The following is a 15,252-nucleotide window of genomic DNA, read 5'->3' as shown; positions in this document are numbered from 1 at the left end:
TTATAATTTCTATAGCTTATTATTATTGCTCGTCAATTCTGTTCGGCCGGACTATTTTGATTTGAGTTTGATTAACCTTAGATTATGCGCCGAGAGGTATAAATCTGATGTTTTTGGTCTGTGGCTATTAGATAAGAATTATTTCTAGTACGTAGCGAGAGCCCGGCAACGGCAAAATCTCCTGGTTCAGCCATGGTCACTCTGGTTCAGCCATGGCCACTCTGGGGCCTCCCCGTGTCTCGACGCCCCCTCCTGAAGTAGGTGCGAGGCTCTGGCTGGTACTGATGGGGCTCTGGCTGAGGGTCAGGCTGCGGCTGGGGGTCGTTCGCTTTTTTGACCATCACCACGTTGGCCAACCATTTTGGGTACATGCATGGCTCGATGAATCCGGCCTCTTGCAACTTTTTCACCTCTTCGGCGATGGCTCTGTTTTTCTCCGAGGAGTAATTCCTCTTCTTTTGTTTGATTGGCCGAGCTTCGGCGTTGACGTCCAGCTTGTGACAAATCAGCTTCGGATTTATCCCTGGCATATCTGCTGCCGACCATGCAAAAATGTCTTTGTGATCCCTGAGTAGTTGGATCAAATCGATTCGGAGCCCCGAGCTTAGGCCCTTGCCTATTCGGATGCTCCTGTCCGAACCTTCTTCGAGGAAGATATCCTCCATTTCCTGATCTGGTTCAGGAGACAGGTTTTGATATATGCGTTTTATATAGAGTTTTTACCCCCGTCCCTTAGTACTTCTATGTATCAAACGTGCTCTTAGGAGCCGTTTCTAGTACTAATGTGTGTTATTGAGTGTGCCTTGAGTTTCAGGTTTGATTATGAGAAATGGGTCGTTTTAGACCCGTTTCATTGTTGATCAAGGCCACTATATGAGTCCGAGAAGTTCGGGACCTCCATCGTCGACTTTCGGGAGCCTTAGATGCTTATGGTTGAGCCCCGGGAGTTAGACTTGGTGATACGGGCGAGATACATTGAAGATTGCAAATCGCCCTGGAAGCTGAGGGCGAAATGCAACCATCGGAAGGAATTATAAGCAAGGCAAGTTCATCAACGCGCGCCCGATCGGGCGCAGCTCGCCCGATGCGGATCGGGCGGTCAATCTGGAGGCTTTGTGGAGATTTCGCAATCCGCCCGATCGGGCGGATTTTGGCCCGATCGGGCCGACTATCGAGTGATTCGCCCGATCGGGCGAAGAGCCGCCCGATCGGGCGACGCCAACCCCTTATGCTTTTTCGCGTTTTTTCTTTCCGGTTTTTGGCTTGTATTTTGGGCAAACTATAAATACTAGCCCTTTTATTTTTAGTAAACATCTTATTTTCCAGCACAAAACCCTTAGTTTATTTCTCTAAGTTTTATTTTTCTCTCTACATCAATTCAAACACTTAGTTCGATTTATATAAAAACGTAAGCTTTCAATTTCCATTGTTCTTCAAGTCGGTATTGTTTCTTACTTTAATTTATTCTATTGCTTTGATCATGTTTTCCATTATGTTAATCGCTTTGTTATTAGTTATCATGAGTGAGTAGTTTAATTTCTAGGGTTTAGGAGATCCATGAATGCATGATTGGGATTATATGTGGACTTGATTACTTGATTGATTGATTATAATTTCTATAGCTTATTATTATTGCTCGTCAATTCTGTTCGGCCGGACTATTTTGATTTGAGTTTGATTAACCTTAGATTATGCGCCGAGAGGTATAAATCTGATGTTTTTGGTCTGTGGCTATTAGATAGGAATTATTTCTAGTACGTAGCGAGAGCCCGCTAGTTGTTATATCCTAAGGAATTCATAAGATTCGAGAGATGCATGTTTTCCTAGTTATGATTGTTAATTAATTGTTATTGTCCGTTGTCCAATCCCGGTCTGCATTTATGGTGAACCGCTGCCCTAGATTCCCTTAATATTGTTATATTCCAGTTTGATTATTTGCCTTAGCTTAATATACAAACCAATCCAATTCTTTGTTACCAGTAGTCTAGATTAGTTAATTAATAGTGGAAAGAACATTGTTTCCCTGTGGATACGATCCATGCTTCCCTTGCTACATTTTTAGTTGGTGAACGTTAGGTTTATCTTTGATAGGAGTGCGATTGAGCCTGTCAAATTTTGGCGCCGTTGCCGGGGAAACGGTTTTATTTTCTGTTATTAATTGTTTTTCTGGATTATTGTTTGTCACTTCTCAAGGGACTCCCGTTCCTTGAGACCGGATCTCACGACTGTTTTCTAGTTCTTGCTTGTTTATGCCCAGGACTGTCCATACCAGCGATCTGACTTCGTTCGATCCTGAACCTGAACGGACCTTTCGTAGACGGCGTAGATTCGTTGAACAGTTGAGAGACTATTCTGACTCTGAATCCGACTATCTGATTAGCAATCTATTCCATACAGATTCAGAGATGGGTGACCAAGCACCACCACCCCCACTTGTGCCAAGGCTTACAGACTATTCTAAACCAAGTCTGTCTATGCTTCCCAAGGCAATCATGCCTTCCATTGCGGTCGAGAATTTCAAGATTGAACCCCAGCTGATAAACATGATCGAGAGACACCAATTCGGTGGGGAAAAGGGTGAAGACCCCAATCTCCACATTCAGTCTTTCATTCAGTATTGTGCCACCATTAAGCAGAAGAATTTAACACCGGAGCAGACTATGGAGATACTCTTTCCATTTTCATTGAGTGGGAAGGCCAAGCTATGGATTAACAGTCTCAACCGCGCAGCTATGAAAATCACCGATTGGAATTCTTTGGCCCTTGCTTTCTATGTTAAATATTTCCCACCTGAGAAGACAGCTCGTCTGAGGGGTCAGATATTAGGTATCTCTCAACAAGTAGATGAGAGTTTGTTCGAAGTTTGGGAGAGATTCAAGGACTTGCAAAGGGAGTGCCCACACCATGGTTTAGATGACTGGTTCCTGGTTCAGCAGTTCTACAATGGTCTGGGTAATGAATCTAGGTGTCTTTTGGATTCAGCTGCCAGTGGAAGATTCATGCAACTGGAGGTGCCTAGAGCTTTGGAGGTGATTGAGGAGATGGCCATCCATAGTGCCCAATATGGGAATCCTAGAGGTTTTGCCGACCGAGGTGTTAAGCATGAGATGAATTCTATTGAACAACTTACTGCTCAGCTAACTGCCCTACATCACAAGCTCGACAATATACAGATCGCATCTTCCCAATCCACCCAACATGCTAGTGTCGCTGCAATGAGTGCCCAATCTGCTAATGTCTGTAATAGTTGTGGGATGCAGGGCCATTATGCACAGGTATGCCGAAGCTCCATCGAACAATGCAATGCATTCCAGTCCTACAAGCAGAACAATCCGTATTCCAACTCATACAATGAGGGGTATAAAAATAACCCCCTATTATCATATAGGAGTACTAATGTTCAGAACCCCCACCAAATTCAACACCCTCTACCACCACAACAACCCTACCAACCGCGGAGCAACTACAACTCGCAACCTAGTGGATCACCTGGCTTACCACCACAACCTCAACCCACACAACCTGATCCCATGCTTGTAGAGATGAGGAATATGATGTTGGAATTGCAGAAATCTCTAAGCGAAAAGGATGCCAAAATCGATGCCCTCACTGCTCATAACAAGATCATGGATAAACAGTTGGCACAAATGGCTACCGCTCTTGCAGAGAGACCCAAAGGTCAACTCCCTTCACAGCCTGTGACCAGAGAGTCTGTAAATGCTGTCACTCTGCGGAGTGGATATGAGTATGATGGGCCACCTATGACTATAGAGGAAGGGGTTGAAGTATCTGTTAGTGGTGCTGTGCCAAGAGAAAGTGAGAAGGTGGTCAAGGATAAGGAAGCTGACACAGGGGTTGAGAAGAAAGTTGAGATACAAGTTCCACCTATCAAACTTCCCTTCCCCCATCGTCAGCTAAAGAACAAGCTAGACAAGCAGTTTGGTAAGTTCTTAGAAGTGGTAAAGAATCTGCAGGTAACAGTCCCTTTCACTGAATTAATTACTCAAGTACCTGCATATGCTAAATACATGAAAGACATCTTGACTAGGAAGAGAGCATTTAGTGAGGTGGAGACTGTTGCATTTACTGAGGAGTGCAGTGCCTTACTACAAAATAAGTCTCCACCCAAGTTGAAGGACCCCGGGAGTTTCTCTATCCCGTGTAATATTGGCAACCTTTTTATTGACAAAGCCTTATGTGATTTAGGTGCCAGTGTTAGTGTCATGCCCCTGTCTGTATGTACTAAGTTGAACATGGGTGATTTAAAAGTTACCAACATAACTCTGCAAATGGCCGATAGATCTGTAAAATACCCCCTAGGTGTCTTAGAAGATGTGCCTGTTAGAGTAGGTAAATTCTTTATTCCTGTTGATTTCGTTGTTTTAGACATGGAAGAGGATAGGCAAATTCCTATTATTTTAGTTCGGCCTTTCCTACACACTGCGGGGGCAATCATAGATGTCAAGAATGGCAAGTTGACGCTAAATGTGGGAGATGATAAGGTTACTTTCAATTTAACCCATGTTGCTAAGAACCCTATGGTAGAGGAGTCATGTTTTGGAGTCAATATTTCTAATGATTATTTTAATACCGAATTGACTCATACTAACTCAAATAACTCCTCGGAAAAAGCACATGTTTCAAATTGTCTTGCAGGTGGAGGTGATCGGAGTATACACTCTTCGGCATGGGTTCGAAAGAAGGGACGGATTGATGATGCCACGACCCAAGGGGCCGAAAGTTCTGTAAACGGTGGACATCGTATTCACGATCGGGGTCGTGATCTGTCACTTCCCGCACCACACAGCTCATCCAAGGTAATCGATGTGACACCAGGTGGCACCATCTTTGGTGCCCCCATTCGATGAGCTGTCGTGGCTCTCATCCCTTTCATGTCTATTGTCTGCGCATAAACGGAGATTGTGTAATGGGGACATTACATCAATCTCATAGGGGATGAGTATTTCATTATCCATTTATTGCCTTAGTAGTATAAGCTTGATTGTTGATTCTAATTTTTGTGTGTTTAGTTAGTATTTTCCATTACCTACGTGTGTTTAAGTATTTCTATTACCTACGTGTGTTTAAGTATTGTTTTTGGTGTTAGTGAGGCGAGAAGAGGGCATTACGCTGTTTGGGTGTTTCTTAATGTGCAGGCCTAAAGCCCCAAGTTCGAGAAAGTGAAATTAAGCTCAAGGCCAAGCACACTGCAAATCGCCCGATGCGGATCGGGCGAGCTGCGCCCGATCGGGCGCGCACGGATGATTTTCATAAAGCTTATTTCTGCCCGATCGGGCGCAGCATGCCCGATCGAGCGGACTGGCGAGTGGAATGCTCGATCGGGCGATTTTATATTGCCCGATCGGGCGGTCTAGCGAGTGGAATGCCCGATCGGGCGAAATTATTTTGCCCGATCGGGCGGTTGAGGAAAATTCGTGGAAAAGTCAAGGAGGAATTCTGGGCAGAAAAAGTCAAGAAAAGAGGCAATCGCAAATCGCCCGATCCGGATCGGGCGAGCTGCGCCCGATCGGGCGCGTACGGATCAGAAGAAAAGGATCGCAAACCGCCCGATCGGGCGGAATGTCGCCCGATCGGGCGAGATGCGATTTCAGCGACAAGTACACGGTTTCTTCTTTCTTTCTTCACTTCTTCTTCATCTTCAACCTAACTCTCTCTCTCTCCCTCCATTAAACCCCAACCTCAAAAAAAAAAAAAACTTCCAACCACCATATCTCCCTCAATTCTCCACCAAATTCAACAAAATTTTCATCAAAATCATCCCCTCATCATCCTCTACAACCCACACCTAATCGATTTAAGTTTTCACTCATCCCCACAAAATCCCCAAATTCACCCAAAAAAACTCAAAAAACTCAAAAATTCAGATTTTTCATCAATGGCAAATAGACCACAAAGAAAATGCACGAGGGTACCAAGAAATCAACATGAGGCTTCCACAAGCCGAGCTCGGGAACCGACACCACCACCTCCACCACCGCAATTCGAGCCCGACACGGATTTTCCGGATGTCATCTTTATTACGGAGGAGCAACGAGCACGATTCATGCACCTCAAATTGAGGGAGGTAATCCCTACTCGCTTTATATGTCAAAAATCATTGCATGAAATGGGAATTGAGCGTGATGTAAAACGTGTTTTTGTTGGTGTTGGTATGAGTAGCATGTATGGTATGCTCCGTCTCACATTTAGGCGGTTGACTCTAGAATTTTTGAGTAGTTTTAATATTCTTAGGGATGGTTATCGAACCGTGTCATCGGTTCAATTTCGTGTCATGAACCGAACCTACACCATGAGCTTATCTGATTTTGGTAGGATTTTTGGATTGTCTACCACATATAGTAGGAAACCCAAGGAGACTCACAATAACTGTACCATGTGGGGAAAGCTTACGGGCAATGATAATCCCGGGAGTATGCAACATTTGCATGCTTCCAAGATTCAACACCCGGTACCCATTGTCTTTTACAGGTTCCTAGGATTTACTATCTTTGGTAGGGATGAGACCCAGAACATTAGAAGTACGGAGCTAGAGATCCTAGGTGGCTACGTTTCCGAAGGAGAGGAGAGCTACAAAATGAACCTTGTGCATCACATGGCCTCTCAATTTTACTCCATAGCCACCTCCACACATACTACCAAGATTACCATTGGTGGGTTGATCACCCACATAGCCATGGCCACGGCCAATTTTACTGAGGCTAACCAGATCCCAGTTCTGGGTAGCAACTTGCTTGATTTGGCTTATTTTGCTGGACTCCGTAGGCTGCAGGGGGAGCACGGGTTATTTAGGCCGGGAGCCATGTACTGGATGTTCGAGGGAAACAGGCTTTTCACCTTGCCTGACCCTCAGGGCCGCACTAGTTTCAGACCCGGTCAGGCTCATTATCTATTTGTTGGATTTGAGCGAGAGCCTCAGCCTGACCCCCAGCCTCAGCCTGACCCTCAGCCAGAGCCCCATCAGTACCAGCCAGAGCCTCGCACCTACTTCAGGAGGGGGCGTCGAGACACGGGGAGGCCCCAGAGTGGCCCGGTAGTTCATGAGGATCAGGGGTCCATTGATGAGAGGTTGAGCAGACTTGAGCTCGGGTTCCGGGAGTTCGCAGCTGATCACCAGAGGACCATGTTCCCATTTTATGATCAGTATGCCAGGCAGGGCTATATTGCCCCAGATTACGAGCACCCTACCTGGTTTACCTATCCCGCGGAGGGATATGGAGCTCCGGGTTCTATGGGCACCTTCACACCCACCCAGTACGGAGGGTGGGGAGCGGGTCCTAGTGGGCATGGTGGCAGAGATGATGGTGATGATGATGGTGATGATGGCCAAGGCCATCAGTGATGCTGATGTTGATGATGAGGTTCGATACCCTTGAGCCAATGAGGACATTGTCTGATTTGGTTTGGGGGGGGGGGTTTCACACTACTTGTACATTGTAGGTATGTCTTTCTTTTATTTTCGCATTTCTTTATTTTAGTGTGTTTATTTTGGTATGTATAATGCTTTCTAAATTAGTTTATTGCTTTGAAAAAGAAAAAAAAAAAAAAAAAAAATACAAAAATACAAAAATTCAAAAATACGTTCCGATGAATACAATATCATGCTTCCCTGTGCCCCTTTGATTGAAAATTGTTTTGATTCTTGGTATTTGATGACGAGCAATGTGGATGCGTTAGCCATGATTTGATATTCGATTGCTTTGATGCCTTAACATGAGTCAACTCTGACCAACTATTTGTGGACTTGGTGCTTGACTAGTTGATTTGGTTAGGATGTGTGATAGCTTCCTGGTGTGTCATTGATTTTGAGTATTGATTTGCAACTATTAGTAGTGTTTTATGACTCATATACATGCACATTGTGGAGGACGAAGGCATTTTTCTATTTAGGTAGCCTTCAGATGAAATTAGATACATTTGTCCCCTCCTTTTCTACCCATGTTGTTGCTTGTGCCCTTTTATTCGGTGACTAGCCATATTACAAGCCCATGAAAAACCCCATTGGTTACTAGTCCCAAACCTAGCTTGGGGGAGCTAATAGTAGTGAGGTGAGGGAGTTGTAATGTGCTACATTTTGAGCACAAAGTAGGTATCGAAAAAGGAGTTCGTCTTATCATGTTTGTTGTTGAAAATGAGTTGAAAATGAAAAGAGATGAAAGAACAAAACAAATGTGAAGGTTTCTAAAAAGAAAAAAAAAAAGAGAGATTGAAAAGGAAAAGAAAGAGAAAAATCTATTACTCTCATAAAAAGTTCAAAGTGTTGTTTCAATCAAGTTCTGCAAATTCATATCCTTATGAGTGATTGGTTACAATTGTGAAAAAAAATGCAAGAAAGTATGGTGTTGGCTATTTGTTGTTTTGTCATGTGTTGAGTGGGAGATTATGGTCATTATGTTGATTGATCACGGTTGTTTTTAGGATTTATGCTCCCCAAAGCCAAGGCTTTAAAGCTCACATTATACCCAAATTTACCGCACCTCTACCTAAGCCTATCATTACAAGCTTTGAAGACCTTCCGTTCTTTGTGCATAGAGTCATATTAATGTGAAAGTAGTTGTTTATCAATGCAAGTTATGACATGACACATTCCGAGTCGACTACTAGGTTGAGTGCATGTTTTTCTAGACACACGAGTGTTGTGAGTTTGGGAGGGCATTGTACACATATATGTTGGGAGGGGAGCGAACGGGTACAATTTTTATCCGCCACATAAATGAGTGACGAGTGTGTGAGCACTAGTCTTGAATTCCATTGTACACTTGTGGTTCGCTTTGCGTGACGATTGTTGAGGTGGATTGGCGGCTGAATGAATTTGATTGGTTGACATTGATGCATGCTTGTTGGATTTTGCCTTGAATCGTATCCATTGTTTTAAGATGTGTTTGGGGTGAAGTTGATTTATGTATTCATCGATGATTTCTTTGCTTAGGGGCAAGCAAAGATCTAGCTTGGGGGAGTTTGATATATGCGTTTTATATAGAGTTTTTACCCCCGTCCCTTAGTACTTCTATGTATCAAACGTGCTCTTAGGAGCCGTTTCTAGTACTAATGTGTGTTATTGAGTGTGCCTTGAGTTTCAGGTTTGATTATGAGAAATGGGTCGTTTTAGACCCGTTTCATTGTTGATCAAGGCCACTATATGAGTCCGAGAAGTTCGGGACCTCCATCGTCGACTTTCGGGAGCCTTAGATGCTTATGGTTGAGCCCCGGGAGTTAGACTTGGTGATACGGGCGAGATACATTGAAGATTGCAAATCGCCCTGGAAGCTGAGGGCGAAATGCAACCATCGGAAGGAAGTATAAGCAAGGCAAGTTCATCAACGCGCGCCCGATCGGGCGCAGCTCGCCCGATGCGGATCGGGCGGTCAATCTGGAGGCTTTGTGGAGATTTCGCAATCCGCCCGATCGGGCGGATTTTGGCCCGATCGGGCCGACTATCGAGTGATTCGCCCGATCGGGCGAAGAGCCGCCCGATCGGGCGACGCCAACCCCTTATGCTTTTTCGCGTTTTTTCTTTCCGGTTTTTGGCTTGTATTTTGGGCAAACTATAAATACTAGCCCTTTTATTTTTAGTAAACATCTTATTTTCCAGCACAAAACCCTTAGTTTATTTCTCTAAGTTTTATTTTTCTCTCTACATCAATTCAAACACTTAGTTCGATTTATATAAAAACGTAAGCTTTCAATTTCCATTGTTCTTCAAGTCGGTATTGTTTCTTACTTTAATTTATTCTATTGCTTTGATCATGTTTTCCATTATGTTAATCTCTTTGTTATTAGTTATCATGAGTGAGTAGTTTAATTTCTAGGGTTTAGGAGATCCATGAATGCATGATTGGGATTATATGTGGACTTGATTACTTGATTGATTGATTATAATTTCTATAGCTTATTATTATTGCTCGTCAATTCTGTTCGGCCGGACTATTTTGATTTGAGTTTGATTAACCTTAGATTATGCGCCGAGAGGTATAAATCTGATGTTTTTGGTCTGTGGCTATTAGATAGGAATTATTTCTAGTACGTAGCGAGAGCCCGACAACAGCAAAATCTCCTGGTTCAGCCATGGTCACTCTGGTTCAGCCATGGCCACTCTGGGGCCTCCCCGTGTCTCGACGCCCCCTCCTGAAGTAGGTGCAAGGCTCTGGCTGGTACTGATGGGGCTCTGGCTGAGGGTCAGGCTGCGGCTGGGGGTCGTTCGCTTTTTTGACCATCACCACGTTGGCCAACCATTTTGGGTACATGCATGGCTCGATGAATCCGGCCTCTTGCAACTTTTTCACCTCTTCGGCGATGGCTCTGTTTTTCTCCGAGGAGTAATTCCTCTTCTTTTGTTTGATTGGCCGAGCTTCGGCGTTGACGTCCAGCTTGTGACAAATCAGCTTCGGATTTATCCCTGGCATATCTGCTGCCGACCATGCAAAAATGTCTTTGTGATCCCTGAGTAGTTGGATCAAATCGATTCGGAGCCCCGAGCTTAGGCCCTTGCCTATTCGGATGCTCCTGTCCGAACCTTCTTCGAGGAAGATATCCTCCATTTCCTGATCTGGTTCAGGAGACAGGGTTTTGATATATGCGTTTTATATAGAGTTTTTACCCCCGTCCCTTAGTACTTCTATGTATCAAACGTGCTCTTAGGAGCCGTTTCTAGTACTAATGTGTGTTATTGAGTGTGCCTTGAGTTTCAGGTTTGATTATGAGAAATGGGTCGTTTTAGACCCGTTTCATTGTTGATCAAGGCCACTATATGAGTCCGAGAAGTTCGGGACCTCCATCGTCGACTTTCGGGAGCCTTAGATGCTTATGGTTGAGCCCCGGGAGTTAGACTTGGTGATACGGGCGAGATACATTGAAGATTGCAAATCGCCCTGGAAGCTGAGGGCGAAATGCAACCATCGGAAGGAAGTATAAGCAAGGCAAGTTCATCAACGCGCGCCCGATCGGGCGCAGCTCGCCCGATGCGGATCGGGCGGTCAATCTGGAGGCTTTGTGGAGATTTCGCAATCCGCCCGATCGGGCGGATTTTGGCCCGATCGGGCCGACTATCGAGTGATTCGCCCGATCGGGCGAAGAGCCGCCCGATCGGGCGACGCCAACCCCTTATGCTTTTTCGCGTTTTTTCTTTCCGGTTTTTGGCTTGTATTTTGGGCAAACTATAAATACTAGCCCTTTTATTTTTAGTAAACATCTTATTTTCCAGCACAAAACCCTTAGTTTATTTCTCTAAGTTTTATTTTTCTCTCTACATCAATTCAAACACTTAGTTCGATTTATATAAAAACGTAAGCTTTCAATTTCCATTGTTCTTCAAGTCGGTATTGTTTCTTACTTTAATTTATTCTATTGCTTTGATCATGTTTTCCATTATGTTAATCGCTTTGTTATTAGTTATCATGAGTGAGTAGTTTAATTTCTAGGGTTTAGGAGATCCATGAATGCATGATTGGGATTATATGTGGACTTGATTACTTGATTGATTGATTATAATTTCTATAGCTTATTATTATTGCTCGTCAATTCTGTTCGGCCGGACTATTTTGATTTGAGTTTGATTAACCTTAGATTATGCGCCGAGAGGTATAAATCTGATGTTTTTGGTCTGTGGCTATTAGATAGGAATTATTTCTAGTACGTAGCGAGAGCCCGCTAGTTGTTATATCCTAAGGAATTCATAAGATTCGAGAGATGCATGTTTTCCTAGTTATGATTGTTAATTAATTGTTATTGTCCGTTGTCCAATCCCGGTCTGCATTTATGGTGAACCGCTGCCCTAGATTCCCTTAATATTGTTATATTCCAGTTTGATTATTTGCCTTAGCTTAATATACAAACCAATCCAATTCTTTGTTACCAGTAGTCTAGATTAGTTAATTAATAGTGGAAAGAACATTGTTTCCCTGTGGATACGATCCATGCTTCCCTTGCTACATTTTTAGTTGGTGAACGTTAGGTTTATCTTTGATAGGAGTGCGATTGAGCCTGTCAAATTTTGGCGCCGTTGCCGGGGAAACGGTTTTATTTTCTGTTATTAATTGTTTTTCTGGATTATTGTTTGTCACTTCTCAAGGGACTCCCGTTCCTTGAGACCGGATCTCACGACTGTTTTCTAGTTCTTGCTTGTTTATGCCCAGGACTGTCCATACCAGCGATCTGACTTCGTTCGATCCTGAACCTGAACGGACCTTTCGTAGACGGCATAGATTCGTTGAACAGTTGAGAGACTATTCTGACTCTGAATCCGACTATCTGATTAGCAATCTATTCCATACAGATTCAGAGATGGGTGACCAAGCACCACCACCCCCACTTGTGCCAAGGCTTACAGACTATTCTAAACCAAGTCTGTCTATGCTTCCCAAGGCAATCATGCCTTCCATTGCGGTCGAGAATTTCAAGATTGAACCCCAGCTGATAAACATGATCGAGAGACACCAATTCGGTGGGGAAAAGGGTGAAGACCCCAATCTCCACATTCAGTCTTTCATTCAGTATTGTGCCACCATTAAGCAGAAGAATTTAACACCGGAGCAGACTATGGAGATACTCTTTCCATTTTCATTGAGTGGGAAGGCCAAGCTATGGATTAACAGTCTCAACCGCGCAGCTATGAAAATCACCGATTGGAATTCTTTGGCCCTTGCTTTCTATGTTAAATATTTCCCACCTGAGAAGACAGCTCGTCTGAGGGGTCAGATATTAGGTATCTCTCAACAAGTAGATGAGAGTTTGTTCGAAGTTTGGGAGAGATTCAAGGACTTGCAAAGGGAGTGCCCACACCATGGTTTAGATGACTGGTTCCTGGTTCAGCAGTTCTACAATGGTCTGGGTAATGAATCTAGGTGTCTTTTGGATTCAGCTGCCAGTGGAAGATTCATGCAACTGGAGGTGCCTAGAGCTTTGGAGGTGATTGAGGAGATGGCCATCCATAGTGCCCAATATGGGAATCCTAGAGGTTTTGCCGACCGAGGTGTTAAGCATGAGATGAATTCTATTGAACAACTTACTGCTCAGCTAACTGCCCTACATCACAAGCTCGACAATATACAGATCGCATCTTCCCAATCCACCCAACATGCTAGTGTCGCTGCAATGAGTGCCCAATCTGCTAATGTCTGTAATAGTTGTGGGATGCAGGGCCATTATGCACAGGTATGCCGAAGCTCCATCGAACAATGCAATGCATTCCAGTCCTACAAGCAGAACAATCCGTATTCCAACTCATACAATGAGGGGTATAAAAATAACCCCCTATTATCATATAGGAGTACTAATGTTCAGAACCCCCACCAAATTCAACACCCTCTACCACCACAACAACCCTACCAACCGCGGAGCAACTACAACTCGCAACCTAGTGGATCACCTGGCTTACCACCACAACCTCAACCCACACAACCTGATCCCATGCTTGTAGAGATGAGGAATATGATGTTGGAATTGCAGAAATCTCTAAGCGAAAAGGATGCCAAAATCGATGCCCTCACTGCTCATAACAAGATCATGGATAAACAGTTGGCACAAATGGCTACCGCTCTTGCAGAGAGACCCAAAGGTCAACTCCCTTCACAGCCTGTGACCAGAGAGTCTGTAAATGCTGTCACTCTGCGGAGTGGATATGAGTATGATGGGCCACCTATGACTATAGAGGAAGGGGTTGAAGTATCTGTTAGTGGTGCTGTGCCAAGAGAAAGTGAGAAGGTGGTCAAGGATAAGGAAGCTGACACAGGGGTTGAGAAGAAAGTTGAGATACAAGTTCCACCTATCAAACTTCCCTTCCCCCATCGTCAGCTAAAGAACAAGCTAGACAAGCAGTTTGGTAAGTTCTTAGAAGTGGTAAAGAATCTGCAGGTAACAGTCCCTTTCACTGAATTAATTACTCAAGTACCTGCATATGCTAAATACATGAAAGACATCTTGACTAGGAAGAGAGCATTTAGTGAGGTGGAGACTGTTGCATTTACTGAGGAGTGCAGTGCCTTACTACAAAATAAGTCTCCACCCAAGTTGAAGGACCCCGGGAGTTTCTCTATCCCGTGTAATATTGGCAACCTTTTTATTGACAAAGCCTTATGTGATTTAGGTGCCAGTGTTAGTGTCATGCCCCTGTCTGTATGTACTAAGTTGAACATGGGTGATTTAAAAGTTACCAACATAACTCTGCAAATGGCCGATAGATCTGTAAAATACCCCCTAGGTGTCTTAGAAGATGTGCCTGTTAGAGTAGGTAAATTCTTTATTCCTGTTGATTTCGTTGTTTTAGACATGGAAGAGGATAGGCAAATTCCTATTATTTTAGGTCGGCCTTTCCTACACACTGCGGGGGCAATCATAGATGTCAAGAATGGCAAGTTGACGCTAAATGTGGGAGATGATAAGGTTACTTTCAATTTAACCCATGTTGCTTAGAACCCTATGGTAGAGGAGTCATGTTTTGGAGTCAATATTTCTAATGATTATTTTAATACCGAATTGACTCATACTAACTCAAATAACTCCTCGGAAAAAGCACATGTTTCAAATTGTCTTGCAGGTGGAGGTGATCGGAGTATACACTCTTCGGCATGGGTTCGAAAGAAGGGACGGATTGATGATGCCACGACCCAAGGGGCCGAAAGTTCTGTAAACGGTGGACATCGTATTCACGATCGGGGTCGTGATCTGTCACTTCCCGCACCACACAGCTCATCCAAGGTAATCGATGTGACACCAGGTGGCACCATCTTTGGTGCCCCCATTCGATGAGCTGTCGTGGCTCTCATCCCTTTCATGTCTATTGTCTGCGCATAAACGGAGATTGTGTAATGGGGACATTACATCAATCTAATAGGGGATGAGTATTTCATTATCCATTTATTGCCTTAGTAGTATAAGCTTGATTGTTGATTCTAATTTTTGTGTGTTTAGTTAGTATTTTCCATTACCTACGTGTGTTTAAGTATTTCTATTACCTACGTGTGTTTAAGTATTGTTTTTGGTGTTAGTGAGGCGAGAAGAGGGCATTACGCTGTTTGGGTGTTTCTTAATGTGCAGGCCTAAAGCCCCAAGTTCGAGAAAGTGAAATTAAGCTCAAGGCCAAGCACACTGCAAATCGCCCGATGCGGATCGGGCGAGCTGCGCCCGATCGGGCGCGCACGGATGATTTTCATAAAGCTTATTTCTGCCCGATCGGGCGCAGCATGCCCGATCGAGCGGACTGGCGAGTGGAATGCTCGATCGGGCGATTTTATATTGCCC

The 15,252-nt window shown here is 44.0% G+C and overlaps 2 non-coding genes across 2 annotated transcripts; both read right to left on the bottom strand.

Moving 5' to 3' along the window:
- Window positions 1-2,804: 2,804 nt before the first annotated feature.
- On the bottom strand, window positions 2,805-2,911 carry LOC130470975 (small nucleolar RNA R71). The gene has a single exon (XR_008931684.1). It is a non-coding gene; the product is annotated as a small nucleolar RNA R71 (small nucleolar RNA).
- Window positions 2,912-12,696: 9,785 nt separating this feature from the next.
- LOC130470973 (small nucleolar RNA R71) lies at window positions 12,697-12,803 on the bottom strand. Its single transcript, XR_008931682.1, has one exon. It is a non-coding gene; the product is annotated as a small nucleolar RNA R71 (small nucleolar RNA).
- Window positions 12,804-15,252: the final 2,449 nt, after the last annotated feature.

This window comes from Spinacia oleracea, chromosome 3, assembly GCF_020520425.1.
Source record: "Spinacia oleracea cultivar Varoflay chromosome 3, BTI_SOV_V1, whole genome shotgun sequence".
Classification (NCBI taxonomy): Eukaryota; Viridiplantae; Streptophyta; class Magnoliopsida; order Caryophyllales; family Amaranthaceae; genus Spinacia; species Spinacia oleracea.
Note: the sequence above shows the minus strand (reverse complement) of the source record. Positions and strands in the feature narration are given on the sequence as shown.